Here is a 19,864-nt window from a genome sequence, read left to right as displayed (position 1 = left end):
CATTTTATTGTCCAAATTAAATCTGCTTCCAAGTTAGCCTCATTAGCTCTTAGATTGCTAACTTTTCAAACAATGTTTTAAGGTTTTTAAACTGACTCCACATCAAGATTCTTGAATTAATCATAAAAATTACCATAAATCTTGTTTCAAAATGAAATTTTTATGAATATTTACGTCAAACTTTTGTCTTTGAGTTATTTAGATTATAGCAAGGAAAATAAATCCATGATAAACTTCCCATTTCTGAATAATAAGCAGATCCTCTCGATTTAATGTAGGAATAAATCTGCAAAAACGCACAGAACTGTTAAAGTATTTTCACCCCTGGAGCCTCTTGTCATTTCATTCTGTTAGAACCAAGTTTAAGGGATATTATGGGACAGACTGTTGGGTTAAAAAATGTAGGTTCGTAAAAGAGAAACTGAGTCCACACAGGAAAGAGATTCAAACAGCTCCTGCAGGAGTGGAAAGAGCCCAACCCAACTTTCAACTCTTTCCACCGACCCCCCTCCTGCAGTCGTCTTTTATTAACAGAACATAACACACCGTTACAAAACAGTATTGTTCTGACAGAACAATTGATCAGGTCATAAGAAAGGATGCTCCACCAATTGAATCACAAGACAGAGTGGAGCATCTTCTTGCTCCAGTGTTTCATAATTACACACACAATAATTTTATAATCTTCATTGATTAAACCTAACACAGACCAACACACAGTGTGGTAATACTGTAGAGAGGATTAATTCATGGTTTCAACATTTCATTTTTAACAGGTAAAAAAATGCATCTGTGTTCAGACTGTTCCTGCTTTATAAGAGAGAAAACTGCTTGAAGATTTAAAGAAAGCAGTAGAACTGAGAGGAAGATGATGGTCAGGCCAGAAATCAATCCTGCTTCTAGTTTAGACTCAATGCTTACGTTTTACCAACATCAAGGACCAGATAGAGGAAAACATTGTTTTCGGACATGTTGGTGTCGATTTGTGTCTGAATGAAGGCTTGGTTCAACCTCTGCAGGGACATTTTTACCTCAGCTTCTTTAGCTCCGCTTTAAAGCTTGTTTAAGCTCAGGCTCTGGTCCTGACTAAGTCTTAATCTGTTATTCTCTCAGTACGGAGGGATCTTCATCATGAATCCTCTGTTATCTCAGATATAGACTTTTTTAGCCCTCTTAGTGACGTTTAGAGCCCCAAGCGTCAAGCTGAGCTGAAAAAACAATATCCGTCTGTAGAAACGCAACCGGATCCATGTTTTTACCTTATGGCAGAAAAGTCTGGAGTTTGTACATATTTACTGAGATTCACAGAACTGCAGTTTACTGTATTTCAGCAAATGTCTGTTTGTGGAAAAGAAAGAAAAATACTTGAAGAAAACATGCTGTAGTGATGGCATTGTTCATATTCCTGCTTCTAGACTAGAGAGAATATATGTAGATGGGATCTTTTTATTTAGACGTAAACGACTTATTCCGTTTTTTACCCCAGAGGGCAGAAGGTCCTGTGGAGTTCTGTCTCCTTCATGGGTTGGATTCATATATCTGCTGTTTGTTGTTTGTCCTCAAACTTCTTTTACTTTGAACAAAACGGTGCCGGACAGTTTAACACATGACTTCAGGTCAGCAGAGTTTGGGTTCTTTCTGTTCTGGGTCATTTTATGGAGAGCTCAGAGCACATGAGTCGTCTTGGAGCTGATGATTACCCCTCAGTCACTAAGTGATGCTGTGCAGGAAGTTCAGCTCACAGAGCTGGAAGCAGATAGATGAACGCACCAACAATCAGCTGAAAGCTCATCATTTTTCTAGAAGTTTGACGGTTCATGTGGTCCAGCCTGCAGTCAGCATCACAAATCTTTATTAGGGATGAATCCATAAAGCAAAGAGACAGAGAGGAAGTTTCGATGTGGCAAAGCTTAATGCTGTTTGGTTGTTCGATGACTCTCTGACAGAAAACAAAATTATGAAAACAAAAAGCTGCAAAAAAGATAAAATACGAACTAAGACGAAGCAGAGGATCCATAGTTTTAAACACAAAGGCAGCAAAGATGTTTGTGTGATTTAATTCAATTGTTTACAGCTTATTGACTCGTTCTCATGGCCCACTGAGTATATTTTAAATTAAACTCTCAGCAAGTCAAGCGTTTTTTATACATCCAATTTAAGGGCCGACTGAATAAGAATTAGAAACTTGAAAATGTAAATTAAACATTCAGCCAATTAAAAGCAGAAACAAACTACTGATAAATGCACGAATTTAAAGATTTCATTTGTTTTAATTATTTTTAAACATGTTAATATATGATATGGTTTTAAAAAAATTATTCTAATTGCAATTATGTAATTTAGCAAATTTTATCATAAACCAGAATATATATCAGATAATTTAAAATCTGTAACTCTAAAGTAATACATCATAGTTTTCTTTATTAAATGTGGATTAAATTCCTATTTTATCTCTAAAACAATAAGATTATTTCTATTTAAGCTGACTTAATGAAAAATTAAGCACTGTTTTTTTTTTTATCCTAGGAAATTAATAAAAACATAAGAATTTTCACAAATGATATGACTTTTTTTAAAGAAGCAAAAACAGATCTAAAGATAAAACAGTTATGCAAGATTTAAAGAAAATCCTTTTAATGTAAAAGAAGTAATAAAAAAAAAAAAAAGAACAGGTTCCTCTATTGATGAATAAGTAGATGGACGGTCTCCAAACTGTGTTTTCCTGCAGGATTATCATTAATCTGCTGAGCAGAACCTCAGAACCCAGAGAGCAGATTCTTGTTTGAGTTTTTCTTTAACTGCCTGTTGTTGCCTCTAGTTTTCTTGTGAAGATGTAGAAGAAGAACAAATGCTCTGGGCAGACTTTTTTTTATTGAAAACTGCTGACTCATCAGAAAGCTTTAACTGATTGTGTTGGATTTTCTTATGAAACAGATTTTTCTGTAAATAATGTCAGATTTTTGTTTTGAATAAATGGGTTCATTATAAAATAAAAATGAACCAAAAAATAAATCTGTTTATTTTGAAAGACAAAGTACCACATTGTTGCTTTAATGAGAGATGCCAGCTGATTTTTTGATTGGCTCTCGTTAAGAACGGGCTCAGCTCCGGTTTATATTCCAGGTTTATTTTAAAGCATTTTATGCTTTGTAATGAAAACTGTTTTTCTCTCTTTGGGTTTGTTTGATTGTCCGGCACCGGTTCTATCCTAAAACACCATGTTCTAAGAAATGTCAATAAAAGTGAAGACTTTATCTCCAAGAATGAGTTTTTTCTTGCTTCCTGTGACACTGGGTGGCTGCATTTAACTCTAATTCCAACCTTTCACACATTCAGGAATCCAATAGCTCCCACAGCATGATAGGACCTCCTCCGTGTTTATAGTTAATCAGAGGTCCAACATCATTCTGACTTAATGAGTGTTTCCTCTAATGTTGTTTCTTTCCTCTAATTTTGTTTCATTTTAAACCCAAATGCCTGTATTATAAACTCAGAACCAGAACTCTGTCTGCTTATTGGTTTGCTTTATAATGGCACAGATTTAAAATCCTGAAGAACATAAATTTTCTACGAGCCTTACAGGTCAGAGCCACTCAGCTGTAGATAAAGAGGAAAAGTAAAACATAACTGAGCCTTTAAAGGTCAGCAGTGATGGCGTCATGAATAATTCATATGGTCTCCATGGCGACTCATCCGCAGACGATCTTAAACGGCATGAGTAGGGATTTCCCGACATGTCCCGGCAGCGCCAGCCGGCCCAGTGCTGGTTCTCTGGTTCTGGACGGATGTTCAGGTTTGCATGAAGACCTGAAGATTCAGAGGCGTTACTCCTTCAAGCAGGATCATCTTTTCTGTATCAGCAGATCAATCTGCAGCGAGGTGTGAGTGGAACATAGAGGGCATCCTGATCCAGACTGGATGAGGTTTTGCTAATTAGGGGAAACGATCAGCCTCCGCTGAGGGATAATTACACAGCTACACCTTGATTGTAATGAGAGGAAGATAATTAAAGCGTTTCAGTCATTACTTTTAATCCAGATGAAGACCAAGGACCTTTTTTCAGGTCTCTTACCTGCTGATCAAAAGAAGAGGAACTTTCAGATTTGTCTAAATCACTCTTTTTTCATTGTTTCACCTCCTGCTGCTGGTTTGTTAATCGTCCCATTGGTGCTTTTTCAGATTAACTATGATTTCCTGTCCAGTTGTTCACCATCCATGATGCTTCCTATTGGCTGATGTATCATATTTAGACTTAGACAACTTTTATTGTCATTTTGCATACACAGAATGTATACAAAACGAAATTTTGCTTTGTACAGCTCTCATGACATTTCCATTTATTAAAGTGCAGTAGTGATCAAATGTAAACAGTGTGGGAGAAAAAATGGTGCAAAAATAGAACTGATATGGAAGAGCAGAGCTTTAATACTGTATATGTGGTGCAATTATGCAGTATTTTGGTTTGGTGTTCTCAGTGTGATGCAGAGCCTGTGATATTATTTAGAGTTTTCTCAATAGTTCAGCTCTTCGTCACTCTTCTCCCCCGCAGAATCTGCTGGACCTGCATTGAATGCAGCAAAGTCTTTTCCCAGAGGGCAGCAGGGAGAAAAGTCCAAACTGTAATTTTAATAATTAACATCCAATTTGAGACTGGACTTTTTCCAACCCTAAACCCAGATTCTAACATAGATGTGCATAAAAGCAGGTAATCCTGTGGCTGACGTTTTAAACATTTAGTGAATTTAACCTCATTTTGATGAGTTAGACCCAACACAGACAAAAGTTACAAATGTTTAATAGTTTTAACATATTTTACAGACTTAAATCTGAAAAGTGTGGTGTACATCTGCTTTTAGCCCCTCAGTCTTCTTGGGTTTGTTTCCACCAGGTTTGATCTACAGACAGGAATATTCGACTTCAGCAGTTTTTAAGTCTTACACTGCAAAAACAATCTAGAAATAAGTAAAAATGTCCTTAATTAAGTGTATTCCCCCTTAATTTGAGTAGGTAAATGAGAAAGTTTGCCAATGGAATGAGCAATTTTACTCTTAAAATAAGATAATTAGATAATATGTACTTGAAATAAGACAATGCAATAGTGTTTTCTTATTTTAAGTGTAAATTGTCTTCTTCCATTGGCAGAATGTCTTTTTTACCTCCTCAATTCAAGAATAAATGCAATTATTTTAAGAAAAACATGACTTATCTAGATTTAGATTTTTTGCAGTGTATCTCAGATTGCATTGGATTTAAATCTTGACTTTGACTAGGCCATTGTAGTTTATTATACTGCTCTGATCTAAAACATCCATGGTGGTTGTCCTGCTGCTGGGGTCTGCAGCCTTTGAAATCCAAAGATCTCTTTTACATCCATCTAAATAAACATCATTAAGAGCATGATTGCCTTTTAATGAAACACAAATCTGTTGCCATTTTAAAGGATCTACAGGTTATTTATATTTTTAATTTTAAAGTAAGAAAAAAAAATCATGAAAGTGTTAAAATCGAACTGTGGATTTTCTTCTATTGAATATTATTTGTGGAAAATTCAGTTTAAAAAACAACATATTTTTCAAGCTGTTGACAAGAATACATTTATTTTAAAAAAATTAATTTCTGTTGTGAAATTTCAGTTAAAATATTCGAGAAAAAAAACGAAGCTTTTAAAACTGTTTATTTTTTTTATACTTTATTCTAAATCATTGGTTAGTTTTTAATTATTTCTAACCACCATAAAGAGCCACAGCAGAGGGTCCAAAGAGCCACTTGCCAGGCTGCAGACCTCTGTCCGACTGGAAGGAGAACCTGAACCTGAAAGCTTTTCCTCCCAGACTGTCCTGCTGTTAACTCAAGCTCCTCAGCCTCTAATTAAGAAAAGCATCCCTTGGCATGATGCTGCCACTACCGTGCTTCACCATAGGGATGGCGTGTTCCGAGCGATCTGCAGAGTTAACTCCATGAGACCCAAAGGTTCTGTACTGGTCTCCGATGATCAGACACCTTATTCCTCATTTGCTATGTCACCTACAGGACTAGAGAAAATACTGACTCATATTTTTCCTGTCTACATATTCTCTGGAGCTTCTCCAATTGTTTCCCTGTTTAACGTTCTGCTGTCAGATAAGGTGGGTGTCCATCCTTTCTCTATGTTAGAAGGATGCATTAAAGAGAGTCTGAAAAATATTGCAATATTGTTCTAGAATCAAACTCTGCTTTATACTGAACCAGAACTTCCTCTGTCTGCTGGGCTCCTTGGTCTCCATGCTGCTGCTTATTTTCAAACATTCTCCAACAGTAGATGACAGACAAAAATCTGAGCTGATCCCCAAAAACTCAGAAATGATTTATTATCTTTTAGTTTTCATCTTATTCTGCAACAATTACTCTCATAAATCTGCTCATACAGTTCAATCACCTTCCATTGATCAGTTCATCATTTCTGTTGAAGCTGTAGAGAAACTGAAGCCTTCAGAGGAAAAAAAAAACGATGTTGCCAAACCAGGAATGTTTCATGTCAGAAGTCTCAAAACCTTCAGTCATCAGAGCTTTGTTGCAAATGTATCATTCTTCTTTCCGCCTGAGTTTGCAGGAGAAGAGGTGTGCAGTGAAGTGCGAAGGTGGAGAAATCAATCTATGATGGATTTTAGTTCCACTTTGATAATGAGGGTTTTTAGGAGGAGAAAAGTCCATAAATCTACTTCCAAGCAGCCGCTCTCCACTGCAAACCAACAGCAAACATTTTTCTGACAGGTTGGACTCATGTTCAGTCCCTGTCTTCAGCCTACAGCAGCTTCTTGGCTTTTTGATACAGAATGATACTGAGAAATGACAGATTTACTTCCTGTTGTTAGATTTCTGTAACATTTATCTGATTTTGATGAGAAATAATCAGTTAAAACTACAACAGAGGAGGAGCAATGCAGCCAATTTGATGCATGAAAAGCATGAACACGGCATCCACCAGCTCCCAGCAGTCCCAGTGTCCAGTGGATCAATACCAGTTGGTGCATGAGATCATGAAACACATGTCGTCCACCTTTCTGCTTCCCATTCTGCACTGGGGCAACTCAACCGGAGTCTCTGAGGAAGAGAAGCTTGTTTATTATTCTGCGGTAGCAACATGCAGAAACATATTGAGATTATTTCTGATGAACTGATATATCTCTGCTGAATAAAGTTCACAGAAGTCATTTATAATCAGAAATAATCTCGATAAATGTATTTGCTGGTACCTTCAGCAGCTGGAGCCTTTGTTTGGTCTGGTTCTTGATGTTCTTCAGCTTCTCCTCTTCTCTCCTCAGCCTCCTTCTGATGACTCTGATCTCCTCCCATTATCAGTTTTCAGCCCAGCAGCTCCGACCTGAACAGAAAACCAGTTAAAGCTTTAACTTCTCTCCTGATCCATTGTTTTAGCTTTCCACATTAAACACAGCACTGTGACTCGCTCGGAAAATCCAGGTCTGCCATGTTGAGTTAAACAGACAACAGGCAGGTGGATATTAGTCACCGGTGACCCGGTGACTAATATGTAATATGTCGAGTAGGGCAGAAACAATTAATTAGATTAATCAATTATTTAAATAATCGTCAACTAATTCAGTAATCGATTAATCGTTAACTCGAGCATAGAGACTGTAACATGTCTTTAGCTGATGGAGCGACCCACTAAGAGGAGTAATCATACAAAAATTGTAAAAAAATTATGTAAACATTTTGCATTTAAGATAAAAAAAATGTTTTTGTCTGTCAATATGCTCTATCCAAAACTCATCAAGGGGAAAAGTTTTTGTTTCTCTTAAGAAAACTTGTTAAGAGAACCTTTGGCGATACGATTATTAATCGATTTATCAAAAAAATAATTGACAGATCAATTCATTTGGAAAATAATCATTAGTTGCAGCCCTAATGTGAAGTGAACAGCAGCAAATGAACAATATCGATGCATTGATGCGCTGTGATCGTGCTCAATGCAAACATCATGCCTGCAAAGCAGCAGCCCAACAATGAAGATTATGGAGGATTCAATCTGCCTCCTTTGAGCTAATTCAACTTTAAAAGCTATTTTCTGAAGCAGAGATGACAGAGATGGAGATCCAGACTGGAGCAGGTCCTCCACCTCCAACCATGAAGATTATGCAGCAAACCACAGATTCTGACCGAAGAAGAAGAAAAAAAAAAAATGACCGAAGAAGAACAAAAAAAAAAAAAAAAGAGCTGGACAGTTTTAGGAATCCTTCGCTGCCTTTAGTGGTAATCTCAAGCATTCAATTATTTTTAATAATACTTATTTCATGCTTTTTATTGTTAACATTTAAATATATACTACAGAGGTCTCAACCCTGGTCCTTAGAACTTAGACAACTTTTAATGTCATTTTGTACACACAGAGTGTACAGCTTTTCAGACAGTAAATGAACATTTCCATTCCATAAAGTGCAGCAGTGATCAAATGTAAACAGAGCGGCAGCCAATAACGAATAATAAAAATTTCTAGTGAAATATAATAGAGTGGATCTTCAGTTTTTCCTTTTTATGTTTACAAACCTTATAAGGCTGGTCTCACCTGAAATAAATCAGAGATCATCAGACTATCGCTGGTCGGTGATCAATCAGGTCTGATCTTTATCTGCCAGGTGGTTTGGAGATGTCTCTTCTTGTTTGTCTTCAGGTGAAATTGACCATGGAGGTCCTGTGTTATGGTCTCACTCTGCCACTGGACAGAGACATCGTCAGACTCTGTGTTGATGTTTACAATGATTGGATGATGGCGCTACTTTCGTTAAAGTTGAATCAGAACTGATCAGTGGGAATGATCAGCTGGTTTGAGCTCAGATGCAGACCTGCTAAGCCCCTCCCACCGTTCAGGTACACATAAGAGTTTACCTGTCGGTCAGTACGCAGAAGGCTGTGGGTGCCGGGGTTTCCAAGGCCTGCAGCCAGGGGCTTCACCACAGCAACAGCGACATCTCTGCCCACAGAAGACGGGAATCAGGTGAGCACGCTCACATGAGAAAAAACATTGCGCAAATAAAACGCATTGATAGGGAAGTTCAGAGCTGTAATATATATGATGCAATTATGCAGGGTTTTTGGTTTGATGTCATCAGTGTGATGCAGTGCGTGACATTATTTACAGATTTTTTTTTTTTTTTTAACAGTCCAGCAGTTAGAGCCGACTGTCCAGCATGCGCATATCCAGCATAGGTCATCTCCTACCTATACGATAGGGCGACAGTGGCGTTGGATGTAGGAGTTTGCCCTGAAATCGAAGGATTGATGGACTCCGACTTTCATTGTCGTTGTGTCCTTGGGCAAGACACTTCACCTGCATTGCCTACTGATGGTGGTCAGAGGGCCCGGTGGCGCCAGTGTACGGCAGCCCTGCTTCTGTCAGTGAGCCCCAGGCCAGCTGTGGCTACAATGTAGCTTGCCACCATCAGCGTGTGAGTGTGTGCCTGAATGGGTGAATGAATGCAGTGTAAAGCGCTTTGGTCACGTCTCCTGACTTGGATAAAGGCGCTATAGGGAGTAAAACAATTTAACTCAACTGTCCTGAAGCAGAGACACTAATTTTTGCAGGACGGTGGGTATTGAGAACTGGGGTTGAAGGCCTGTTGCATGACGTCCTCCTGGGTTTGGTTTACCAGTAGTACTACTACAACCAGTACTACTCACAAAGAATTATGTGCAGCTCCCACAACCAGTTTTGTAGTTTAGTTCAAACAAATATCAGCCACCTCCTTTGAAAATGTTAAAGTATTCGGACAAAATTAAATTGAAAGTGAAGGCAGGAAATAAAAACTGTTAAAACGTTTTTACTTGAAGCAGTACAAAGCTGGAGGCTGAGTGCTAGCTGAGTGATTGCTCTGTACGTGAGTGAGAGTGTGTGTGTGTGAGATGGAGGGTGAAATGAGAAAGGACAGAGATGGATGGACGGTGATAGAGAGGAAGAGGACGAGACGTCTCCTGGTTATCAGCTCGGATGTCTCTAATTCCGTCCTGGACATAAATCCAATCAAACACAATCAGTTCAGAGGACGCAGCTGAAGGGATCACCTTCATTTGCTCAACACTGTCACAGTGGGAGCCTTCAGGAGAGGAAATGCATGCTGGGAAATTAAACATGATTGGGAAGATTAAAACAACACCACCTGACAGGAGCCTCTGCTAATCAGTATCTCTGTCAAAGATCTAAAGGTTCAGTTAGAAGAGCTCAGCAGCTGAACCTAAACCCGGATCTTCATGGTCTCTCCAAGCAGATGTTGCTCAAAAATCTCTGCAGGACTTTTTTCTTTATTGATGGCGTCATCAGAGAGGCAGAAATGATCTCTGCTAAGGGCGCTGATAGGACAGAGATGTTAACGGGTCATTTCATCCGAGTCTGAGTCTCTATAGACTGAACTAAACAGCAGTATACGCTGAATCTGTTTTTCAGTCCTTGTGGGGAATAAGTTAACACATGTTTATCTCCATCTTTATATTGTTCTCCTGTTTATATAGGGAACTAAACCTGGTAGTTTGGTAACTCATTACATTTTTACACAAGTATCTGTACTTTCTATTCCTTACATTTCTAAAACAAACGTTACTTGTTACTCTTGGCTTCAGTTTTATGTTTATAAATATTTATTTCCCGTCATGTGCTCCATCCAATGCAGATCATTGCCTCCATCCACATCTAGTGAAAACTAGTGTAATTGGATGAGTCATATAACGCAAACACTTTTACTTTAGCAAAGAGGTAAATTTGATACTTCAACTTTTACCAGAGTGTTTTTAAACTGCAGTATCTACACTTCTGCTTAAGTAACAAATGTGTGGAATTTTGACACCACTGGTTAAATGGTTTAATATCATTCTGCCTAATCTGCACATCTGAAAATGAAGATAATGAGGAAGGAGGATGGTTCTGAAAGTTGGGATGAAACTGAGATGAGACGGACTGAGATGAAACTGAATCTCAACGCAAGAAAGAAAACCTCAAAGGTTTTCTGGTGTCAGGTTCATGTTTCGGGTGGAAACCTAACTTCAGGAGGGGAAAGTGATGAAGTTTAAAACTGGATTGAACTGAACACCTCTGAAATCACGGCAGTCAGGCTTAAACAGGGAAGTTGAAGGCTTTATTCGTTCATGGTCATCAGCAATCAGCTTCCAGAGAAGACCTCTCCTCTCCTCACCGTATGTCTGATTGGAGCAGATCACAGCAGGACAGCGCGTCAGGCTAAAAATAGCTCCCTCCTCTCAGATCCTTTGGCTGTTGAAACATCTGTCTCCTAATCTGCTCTGTCACCTCGTCTGTCCCAAACAACGAGCCGCTTTTGACCTGAAACCTACACGTGTCTGACCCGCAGAGACCTGCACCGGGGTCAGCAGCCGTGTTTCTGCAAAACATGCATCTGATGACTGCTGGGGGGGGGCAGCTCGACAACAGGAAGAGATGAGAGACAGAACCGACCCAAACAGCCGCCTCAGAGCCAATCTGTCCCATAAATGAACCCGCGAGCTAATTTCAGTTCCTCTCCTCTGATAATGAAACACTTTTGGCAGGAGCTGAGTTCACCCTGCAGGAAATAATTAAGATAAATAATCTCCAAGCAGCAGGTTAATTACAGAGTATCTGCATTACTGGTTCTATTAAAGTCCGAGTCGGTTTAGGTCAGCTTGAAATGCTTTAGGATCACTTCATCAGCAGGGAACGGGTATTCCTACAGGAGACAGAGTAAAACAAACCAATTTTATCTCTCTGCTTAATCGGATTAATCTGTCTCCATCTTCAGTTCCATAATTTAAAAGTTTAAAAACCTCAGGATGAACCTGGTTCTGTTTGGAGTTCCGTAGAAAGTTTGTGTTTTTTAGTTTTTCTACAAAGTTTAAATTAGATTTTTTTTTTCCTTCTAAATATTCTCTTAGACTGAATGTTCTGATCTGTTAAGATATTCAGAATCTTCCAGGTTTCCAACCAATCAGAGCTCAGGGATCCAGAGAGACACGCCCACACCACCTGCCAGCCCACATAGATTTCATCTCTGGATGGTTCTGGATAAACTGGACCTGACAATTCTGTTTAACCCGGCAAATTTCCTACAGAAAACACAGATGGACATCATTTTGGTATGATCAGTGGTTTTGAGACAGAACCTATTTGGTTGCTGGTTAAATTCCTGATTGTGCTGATATGATAAAAATCTTTCTGAGGCCTGTTTTGATATTCCTAAAACTTCCTTTTGAGCTTTCTTGATGCCAGATAAAGAACCTGCTTTATTTTCCATGACCTTTTAGGAGATTGCTGGAACAGAAGAAGTTCTTAAACTTCCTTTGGCGTGAAAACGGTGATACCCGGCTCCATTCAGTGCATTTTTTTCGTTCATATTACTAAAATCCTCCTCTTCTGCGTCTTCACACTGCACTTGGTTACCTTAGTGAGCATCCTTAGTCCTATAATGGTTATAATTACACCGGGTATATCTACAAACATCCTCAGAGATCCAGTGCTGCAGATTTATGGGCTAACCCATCCATGTTGAGAACTTTCTATTCCACCACACCCCAAAGGTTCCCAGCTGGACTAAGATCTTCTGGCTGTAAATGACCTGGAGTCCTTTGAACTCATTGATATGTTCAGGTGATGATCTGAGCTTTGTGACTTGGAGGCCCATCCTGCTGGAAGCAACCATCAGCTGGTGGATCCACCATGGTCAGGAAGGGATGAACATCAGAGCTGTTCTCTGGTTGGATGTCAGGTTTAAAGAAGGTTGGCTTGAACCAAGAGACCTCCACCATGATACTTACTAAAACCAGTGGCATGTCAGCAGATTCCAAAAAAGTAAAAAAAAAAAAAAAACAATCCACTGGTCTTTGTTTCCAAGTTTGAAGATGTTTCGCTTCCCATCCACGAAGCTTTTTCAATTCAAAATGTCAGAAATAGCGTTGAGTTTGAGGTTTTATACAGTAGCCCAACAAAGCCTTGCTTTTGTTTAGAAAAGATCCAAACTGAAAAGGACGAACAGGTCCACCTCATTTGGAATGGGTGTCGTTTGGCTTCTATGTTAGCCTGCAATGCCCCATACCTGTCTATGTCTCTGAAATGTGAGTCATTAAAGGGAATTGTTGGCCTGGCTGAATAGGTGAGGTCTTTTGTTCCCCTGTAAATGGGTTCAGTTTGTATGTTTTCCAAACTAAAGCAAGGCATTGTTGGGCTACTCTATAAAACCTTAAACTCAACACTATTTCTGAGATTTTGAATGAAAAAAACTTCTTGGATGGGAAGAGAAACATCTTCAAACTTCAAACAAAGTTCAGTGGATTGTTTTATAACTTTTTTGGAATGACTATGACCTGGATGACTGTCAATCTTCACCAGCAGATGATTCCACCATAACTCCTCCATGCTCTAACCCTGCAGTGCTGCTGTTGTATATCAGGCAGAGGGCCGGTCCTGTTCCAAACTCTCAATGAGCCGTGAGAATGTTAAACAGTCATGGTTTGGGCCCACATCATGATACACTACCACCATGCATCTAATGCCATGTCAGTACTAACACAAGTTCCTGATCTAAACAAGCTCTGATAACATTCCATTCAGCCACATGTGAGGAACCCTAGGAGCCGTTTCATAGGAGCTAAAGAAGAAACTGGGTAGAGTCTAAATAAGGACTTTAAGCAGAAATGTTAAGTATCTAAGTTTAAATACTTCATTACTTTGCTTAAGTAGTCTTTCACTGTCTGTATTTAGTTTTTTAGTTTTTTTTTCTTAGAATGTGTTACTTTAACTTACTATATTTCAATACAAATATCAGTACTTTCTCAAACTGTCTCCATTACTACAGTATAAATCTTGATAACACCATGATGAACAGCAACAACAGAATAGAGAGAAAATTATGACCATCTGCCTAAATGGGGAATGAGTTCATATGTATATCAAAGAGCTAAAAGTATTTCACTGCTTATGCAGAACTTTTATTTAATTAAGATTTTAAATTATATAGAAAATGGACTGAGTAAGTACTATTTTACCTTTTCTCTATCAACACAGTGGGGGAAGAGGCGGTGTAGTGGTTAGGGCATTGTGCTTGGAATCCTGAGATTCTGAGTTCGAGACCCACTCCCACGGACTGACACTCTGGGTCCCTGAGCAAGACCCTTAATCCCACACTGCGCATCAAGGGGATGGGTTAAATGCAGAGAGTTCATTTAGTTGCTTTGTTGTGAGAGTGTAATGACAATAAATTTGAATTCTAATCCACAATAAACAAACTGGGAAAACAAACATGTTTTTGTGCATAGAAATGTTGCTATTGTGTTATTGTCATAACAATAATTTTTAAGTTTTTTTTTTTTTTTATTTAAGGCAAAAAAAAAAAACAACATAATTGTATGTGTTATACTTAAATGTCATGAAGAACCTGGACTTAATAATAAAAATTGATCTTTATTGATCTCATATTGGAGAAATGTAACTCTGCATTGAACCCATCCCCCTGGGGAGCAGAGGGCAGCCATTGTGTAGCACCCGGGGAGCAGTGTGTTAAGGCTGTTCCATTCAGGCTGTGGGGATCGAACCCAGTAGTCCAACACTCCCCACTTTCTCGCTTTAATTCTTGTAAAATAGTTAAATCGTTACTTTTACTCTCAGCAGTCTTTTTACACAGGAATTTGTACTTCTACTTAAAGAAAATAATGTGAATACTATAGACGTCTCTGACTTTGAGAGAAAAAATAGGCTTAGTATTCCCTCTGCAATTCATTAATGTTTATGCATGTTTCAGTAAATCTCTGCCTTAATTTGTTCAATTGAAATAAAAACAAAACAGATAAAGATTGGCTGATGTGGAGCTGCCAATCAAACTGAAACTTTATAACTTATCTAAAACCAAACTACTTTGCAGCCATGATCATGGGAATGTTTCTATAGAGCTAATTCATTCTGAAGCAGTTAAATGAACCTCCTGGTTAGCAGCTGTGAAATGCTGATGAGTCTAGACATCTGATTGAAGAGTTTCTGCATCCAGCAGAACTACTGCCCCCCACCCTGTAGAAAGCTGCCATGTTTGCAGCAGTCTGATCTGATCTGATCTGATCTGAACCATTGCAGGCTGGAGGACAGACAGGATCAGCGGAGCTGTGAGCTGATCTGGAACAGAAAGTCATTTCTTCCCACCTGGAGCTCCGTCCGTCTGCGTCTGACGGCGGTTCCGATTAGTTTCTGATGTTTCCAGGCAGAGAATCCGGACGGATCTGTCAACAGAGGCACGGCTGCAGAGATCATAACAACTGACAGGAGGTATCACTCCCTGAAATACAGCTGACAGATAATTCTCCTGGAGTGGAGCTGAGTTCAGGTGTCTCCGTTTTTATTTAGTCTCCATGTATAAGGTTCTTTTTATAAAATTGTGTATCTTCAGTTTTTGTTCCAAGTTTTATTCTTTCTGGAATATTCTGCAGGATAATCAGATTTTTATCTGGGAAAAACAATCTACGTCTTATATTATCAATAAATTGAGAACAGGGATCTTCATTCAAGGCAGCGTTTTATTTCACCTTTGCAAAGGAGAACAGATACATTCCTGCCAATGTTCTTGTTCTGGTCACACAGACTGAATAGAAAGTTTCTCACATAGTTATATATATTTATATTTGTTTAAGTAATTTTGGCTCTAAAGGATCTTAGCATCTTACTAAAACATTTCTAACTGGAAAACGGCTTCTGAGGTGCCAATAAGGTAAGACCTGCATTCAGCCTTGTCAGGCAGGTGCTCTGTTAGAATATGTTTAAAATTAAGCAAGTCATTATTAATAGAATTTTATGACAACAAGATACAGAAAAAATGTTAGAAAAGAACAACCAAGGATGAAACAGACACCCTGAAAATCCATTCCCTCAAACTGTTGTGATGGAAAAAAAGTATTCTACACTCTTATTCCTTTTAGGCCTCTAATTAATGACCTTAATGTGAGCTTGTTTGGTGTCCTTCATTGTTCAAAAGTATTCACTCAAACAGAACACTTGCTTCACAAGGCTAGATGTGAGTCTTATCTCACTTTTACTTCAGAAGCTGTTTCACTATTAAATGTTTTAGTAAGAAAATAGACTTCCTTTAGTTCAAGGTCATTTCAACATTCCTTTCGGTTTTGGAATTATGTTTCGTTTATTTTGATTTAGCTGTGTGTGCAACAATGGCGGAAGAAGAACTCAATACAAGTACTTAAGTAAAAATATTTATACTCATTGTCAAATCTTATCCAACTACAAGTAAAAGTTACTCAAACATCTACTCACTTTTGAAATACTTAAGTTCTCAAAAGTACAAATTTAATGTTCTAATATCAGAAAATTTCTATAATATTCAGGGTAAATTTAAAGAACTGTGTAACTTTCACAAACCACCTGGTGTAAAACCACCTGCTTCAGATTCTACACCTCTAAAGAACTTCAGCTTAACTTAAAAATGCCTGAAAAAAAAAAAAAAAACAGTTATTTTTATTGCCTTTTCTTATTTTGAAAAAAAACAAAAACAGGGGGTGTCTTAATTTCCCTCACATTTTCACTATGGAATAGAAGTTTAAGGTTGGATTTATTGCAAAGAAACTACAACTCATCCTATTGAACAACCTGGCAACATTTCACACCTTTATAAAATTAATAAACTACAAATAATATCTGCTCTGAGTTTATCATATTTGTGGAACATCATGGAAATCTCTAAAACAGTGGCGTTCAGATTCATTCCTAAGGGCTGATCTGCTATCTGCAATGTTGAATCGCATTTCAAGAGAGAAAAGCAGCAACATCGGATTACTAAACTAAGCCGAGCCAAAAGGAACATTTAACTAGCAGCTTCCTCGAAATGCAGTGGAGTGAAAGTTATAAATACAACCCCAAAAAATTACTCAATAATTTTTAAATGAAGATAAAACAAAAAAAGTACTTAAGTACAGTAATCAAGTAAATGTACTTTGTTACTTTCCACCACTGCTGTGAAACCCTCCCTGGTTTTCTTTTGGTTCCAGATATTAAGACTAATCCTTAGTCTTACCAGAATAGACAGAACTGGGGCAACCACTGCATCTGATCTCCCTCTGCAAGGGTTAATAATGCTGCTTGAATGAAGACCACTAATCCAAAATCTTGTTAAATGTGTTTAGACTTAGACTACTTTTAATATCGTTTTGTAAACACGGAGTGAAATTTTGATTTGCACAGCTCACAGACAGTGAGCTGCAGCTTAGCAGTGAAATGAACATTTCCATTCCATAAAGTGCAGCAGTGATCAAACGTAAACAGTGTGGGAGAAAAAAATGGTGCAAAAACACGTTGATATGAAACTTCAGAGCATTTCCAAACAAATATATATGGTGCAAATATGGGATGTTTGTTGATAACACACTACTTTAACCTCCAAAGAGAATCTGAAGCCACCTTCAGACACGGCAGAAATAACAGATCTCTGGACCCTTAAGAACACCAGACATCGAGGTTTAGCTGTACTGAAGAACCTTAAAGCCATCCAACCAGGTCCACCTGCAGGACCTTCCCCTCCTGGGAGGGAAACAGGATTTTGATGCCACCAGTGCAGAGCTTATGTAGCTATGGCAGCAGGAGGGTGAGAGTAGTTATATTAAGAAAAGTGATGAAAAGACCTTTGGACGCCTCTTTTGTCCAAGAAATCAATAAACGAGAGAAAGAAATAGTTCAAAAGGTAAAAGAATGTAAGCAGGAGAGTAGAGACACTTTATTTAATCAATCTCCTTCTTAACTGTTTTTATCATGATGGAGAGAAGCTGAGAGCCGCCATGAGCCATGGGAGAAACCAGCAACAGTAGAAACCTTTGGAGTCCAGCCACTCAGCATGACAGCAGTATTAAAATACAGAGGAGTGATACCTCCTAGCTATTAGTAGATCTTTTTCTGACCTGTAGTGACGTAACACAAACAACACTGCCACGTAACGGGAACAAACCGCTGTGATTGGCTGAAAGCTGAGGGCCCGCTGCTCCATAAGGGCGGTTGCTATGCAGGTTGTCAAACAGGAAGAACATTTTATTTGAAAATCTGAAATCTTTCTAAGAAATCAGATTTTCAAAAAATCTGTTATGACAGATTTACAAAAAGGATCAAAAGGCACAAAAACAATTTAACTAAACAGTGAAAGAAAACAACATTAACAAAACAACATAGTATGAATAAAAAGAAGAAATAATGAGAGAACTTTCTGTTAATGGTTTGGCCTTTTTTGTTTGGTTACAACAATTTAAATGCTTTTTTAGAATAACTAGAAAAATTATCTTTAAAAATATGCATGATTAATAAAATAATCCTGAATGACAAAATAATTATTATGGTATTTTGATTCTTAATTCACTGTTAGATGGCAAACATTTATGCCTTAAAACGTATAGCTGACTAATTGACAATCCTGATTTAAAAATCCTTCAAAACTACATTTAAAAACAAATTCTATTTCTTCCATGTCCGAAATTTAAGACACTGGAAGTTATACAATATAAATAAAGCATGAAGTCATACATGCAGGAAGTCATACAAAGGGAAAACTTGATCCACAATTTGGAAATGTATTCCTTTACTTTTCAGAATGTAAAGAACATTTGGTTCTGATTTTCTTTAAAGAGAAATTGTCTTTAACAAACACTTTCCTCCCTCCATGCATGGAAATTAGATTATATCCTTCAGATCAATATTAAGCACTTGGTGGGTATTGATACCCGCAGGCTGCCTGTCTGCAAATGGAAGTCAGTGTTGCTCATAAATGTGTTTATTTTTCTTTATCTTTAGAGTCCCTTCAGTTTATGATCCAAGATGGCTCCTTAGGGTAACTTATTAGTCATCATGCATTTAATCAGTAAAAACATATTTAAGTTTTAGTTCATGCTAATTAATTCTGATTAATAAATCATAAACTTTACCATCTATGGTGTAGAACAGACCAGAACAGTTTCTCTAACTAATCTGTAAAAAAATAAAAATAAAAAAAAGATTTTAGTTTTTTAGGATGAATTTGTTTTTATAAATCAGGACAGAGTTTCGGGGAAAATGGGATTTATTTTTTTCCACATTATAGAATCTGTTTATGACGATCCAAAAGATTTATAGGTGATGTAGAGAGTTTATCCCATCAGGAATGTAATCCCAACATCTTTAAAAATCATACACACACAAGAAACCAGATATTTACTGAAAGTTTTATTAAATTCTGTAACAATAGAACAGTCCTTATTGATTAAATTCATCTTTTTCTAGGCAAACTCCCTGAAAATATCCGTCAGAAGGAGGCAGAACAACATAAATAACCTAAGGCAAAAAAAAAGATTAAAAAAACCTTTAATATGTGTGTTTCTTAGCAGATATAAAACCCAGTGTGGAGCAAAACTCACAGAATAGGTGATTGATTAAACGATGGAGCAACAGATCCAGGTGGAAAAGTCTGAAATAACATTTTATTCCCATGCAGATCAGTGAGGGGGGAAGCAGCTGATTCATTAAATGGCCACTAGGGGGCACATGTGCTGCTCTTCAGTTATGGGTCTCTGCACAGGTGCATCTGTCAATCATAAAAAAAAAAAAAAACTAGAGTCTAACAGAGGTTTTCATACCGGGCTTCTGCATAAATCTGCCTTTTTCATTATTTATTTATTTATTTTTTTTGCCCAGCCTATCATCATCTCTCGCCTTCTGTTCAACAGTATCTGTGTCTGAGTCTCTGCCCCCCACGTCTCAGCAGTCTGAGCAGATTATCCGTCTTCTGATGACCCCAAACTGTTGAAGGTCTTGGAAAGGTGATTGGATCATCACATGTTTTACCACATGGTCAGAATTTGATTGTCCAGAATTGTGCTTAAATGTAAG

At 37.9% G+C, this 19,864-nt stretch overlaps 1 long non-coding RNA gene across 3 annotated transcripts; it reads right to left on the bottom strand.

Moving 5' to 3' along the window:
- Nucleotides 1-5,811: 5,811 nt before the first annotated feature.
- On the bottom strand, nucleotides 5,812-15,270 carry LOC107104252. Of its 3 annotated transcripts, none has more exons than XR_001482238.1 (4): nucleotides 15,161-15,270; nucleotides 8,884-8,968; nucleotides 7,233-7,360; nucleotides 5,812-7,080 (listed from the first exon to the last, which is right to left on the bottom strand). It is a non-coding gene; the product is annotated as an uncharacterized LOC107104252 (long non-coding RNA). The 3 variants fall into 3 exon arrangements; XR_001482239.1 differs by lacking the exon at nucleotides 15,161-15,270 and adding an exon at nucleotides 11,961-12,061; XR_001482240.1 differs by lacking the exon at nucleotides 8,884-8,968 and having other exon boundaries at nucleotides 15,161-15,266.
- Nucleotides 15,271-19,864: the final 4,594 nt, after the last annotated feature.

This window comes from Cyprinodon variegatus, unplaced genomic scaffold (genome assembly GCF_000732505.1).
Source record: "Cyprinodon variegatus isolate N-32 unplaced genomic scaffold, C_variegatus-1.0 Scaffold1667, whole genome shotgun sequence".
Classification (NCBI taxonomy): domain Eukaryota; kingdom Metazoa; phylum Chordata; class Actinopteri; order Cyprinodontiformes; family Cyprinodontidae; genus Cyprinodon; species Cyprinodon variegatus.
The sequence above is the reverse complement of the archived record's forward strand: the minus strand, read 5'-3'. Positions and strand labels throughout refer to the sequence as shown.